General features: G+C 36.0%; 1 protein-coding gene across 3 annotated transcripts in view; it reads left to right on the top strand.

Moving 5' to 3' along the window:
* Positions 1-480: 480 nt before the first annotated feature.
* Positions 481-2600, top strand: part of LOC111453281 (WD repeat-containing protein 44-like) — a 6802-nt gene continuing 4682 nt past the window's right edge. Inside the window, exon 1 of one of the 3 annotated variants that reach the window (XM_023094328.1) lies at positions 481-562. The gene's annotated coding sequence lies outside the window, so the exon portion shown is untranslated. Of the gene's footprint in view, positions 563-1369; positions 1766-2600 lie in introns of those variants that run through there. The other 2 variants (XM_023094326.1, XM_023094329.1) reach the window with 2 other exon arrangements.

Below are 2600 nucleotides of genomic sequence, written 5' to 3'. Positions count from 1 at the left end.
ATTCCGGTATTCCAAAAGAATTTATAAGACCTAAATTCATTCCTTTATGTATACATGATGCACGAAAATTATTCAAACCCATTAGATAAAATGATATACACGTTGTTGCATGTCGACGAGAATTTAGGCTATGATAATATTGGAAAAGTATGTAAAACTATTATAGCGTTTAATAAATGTATTTTTGATGAGATCCGGAATATTATTTTAAATTTATATCGAAATAATGAAAGTTAATCGAGTGGTTGCGGGGTTAAAATGGTAAAAATGAAAGAAGTTTATTATTGATGGAATGAGAGACGAAATCGAGGGAAGATTGAGAGAAGATATGTAACAACCAAAAAGGTCCCATCCATTTTCCTTCTCTCTCTTCCTTACACTATCTTCTCTCTCTTCATTTTTTTAATTTTTTTTTAATCATTTAACATATAAATACTCCACCTTCCTCCATAAACTCATACCCAAATTCCTCTCTCTCTCTCTCTCTTACTTTCTCTCTCTAACCTTCCTCATTTGCCTCCTTGGAAGCCATCTCTGCCATTGTTGTAAAGCTTCACAACCAGTTAGTCTCTCTCTCTCTCTCTCTTCTGTGAATACTTTGAATTTGTTTCTCTCTCTAAAAATTATGATATGGGTTTGTTCAATCATGAGGTTAATTCAGAGTTCTCATCGCATAAAGTTTCAATTTTTCCATATTGATGTGTTACTTAACTGATCTTTGTTTAATGGGTTTTTTTTTAGTTTTTGAATTGGTTTGTTTGTGCGACTGTTCTTCATTACGGGCTGTTTGTTTCCTGAGAAAATGAGAGGGAAAATGGAGAGAGAAAATAAGGCAAAAAACACTCCACATTTTCATTCCTCCCACTAGATTTACAAACTTTATTTCTGGGGTCAGAGAGAAAATAAATTATTGAGATGAACAGTGAAATGGAAAATGAGAGAGAGTGGGGGATTGGAGATGCTGTTCCTAAACATATGATTCTAATAATTGAGACAAAATGATTCTGCATAATTTTAAAGCAACATTTTCCCATAAAAACTGTCCTTTAAATTCATAAACTAATTCTTAACCATTCAAGCAATTTATGGGATAAGAATCAAAGAAAAAGTTTGGTTCTTCCTCCACTTACTTGGGTATTAAAATATATAAGTTGATTGTTTTTCATGAATTAAAAAAGAAAATTAAGATTTGTTTGAACAAATAAAAAGAAATAGAATAATGGGTCGATTGAAGTTTGGTTATATTTTATTTTTAAATAGAGATTAGGTTGACATAATTAGTTCTTACATTTGATGGCTCGCTGTCGGGGTTATTTGAGGCATTATTATCTGCTTTGTTATCTATAATGGGTAGCAATTAAAATGGGATATTGGGAAGATTAATGAAATGGGGAAAGCGGGGATTTATGGATTAGGGGATTTCTGTTTGCCCTTTTCTTAATCGGTTGCGAGGACAGAGGGATGAGCGGCGGGTACGGATCATCGCGAGTGCCACTGGGATTTGGAAGCTTCGGAAAGGAGGTCGTGTCATTAATGGAGAGGGCATAGAAAAGGAAACACCCGATTTGATCTTATCTCACTTGCTCCATAGTGATTATTTTAATCTCTCTCGTTCCCCATTCCCCTTTCCCTCCACCCTATTTCTGGTGCTTTCTTTTGAGAAATGGACGCGTTTCACTCAACTTGGATTCTTCCATGTCTTCTCTGTATGAATCCAGAACCGTGCGAAGTTCATACGGGGCGATGAGAGAGGGCTGAGGATATGGTGATGCCTTTTCTCCTTCTTTTTTCTCTTTTTCTTTCTCGTTTTTGATCCTCTCTGTTGCTCTGTTTTGTTTGGATCTGTTGTCCGCTGAGTTTCTTCTTACGAATCTGATTCGTTTTCTCAAAACCTGATCGATAAGAGATCGACCCTTTTGGAATAGCGACGTTTAAGGCCTAGTTTTTGTTATTGTCTACGAGATTTCTACGGTTTTGGGAAAAATCTGAGGATTCTTCGCATATAATGGGAAAGGGGAAAGACCCTTTTCGATTAAGGTAAATATATGAACGGATTAGAGAGAACCCAGACTCCAATGTTCTTGTTATCGCTGCCAATAAGAGCCCCAAAACATACCCAGAATCCAGAAACCAGGAACATGAGTCGATCGCTTGGCTAGCCCATTGCATCTAAATTATGTGTGATTTGAACAAAAGGGTTTAGCTGCTGCATCAACCCCTGTGAAATTAGCCAAAGTTTATGGAAAAATCATGAGTATATTATAGGTTAGGGAGGATATCTCCATTGATTTGTGATGTTTTGAGTGATTGTAAAAGGAAATTTATGAGAGAAACAATACCTTACCATTCTAACGTTGATGTTCCTAAACAGAGCGATAAAAGAACGCCTAGATGGTTTAGGGCGTTGGTAGATGTGGCTTGTGGCTGTTGCAGAGGGAGCTTTCTCAGACACTCTGTCTGCTTCTCTTTTCGCCTTTCCTCTTTATATTGCTGTAATTTGTCCATTAAATGCTTCGTTTCGAAGCACTCAAAAAGGCTATTATATTGATGCTGAGCTGAACCCATCTGTTTTTTTTTTTTTTTTTTTTTTTTTTCACTAA

This window comes from Cucurbita moschata, unplaced genomic scaffold (assembly GCF_002738365.1).
Source record: "Cucurbita moschata cultivar Rifu unplaced genomic scaffold, Cmos_1.0 Cmo_Scf00015, whole genome shotgun sequence".
NCBI lineage: Eukaryota > Viridiplantae > Streptophyta > Magnoliopsida > Cucurbitales > Cucurbitaceae > Cucurbita > Cucurbita moschata.
The sequence above is the reverse complement of the archived record's forward strand: the minus strand, read 5'-3'. Positions and strand labels throughout refer to the sequence as shown.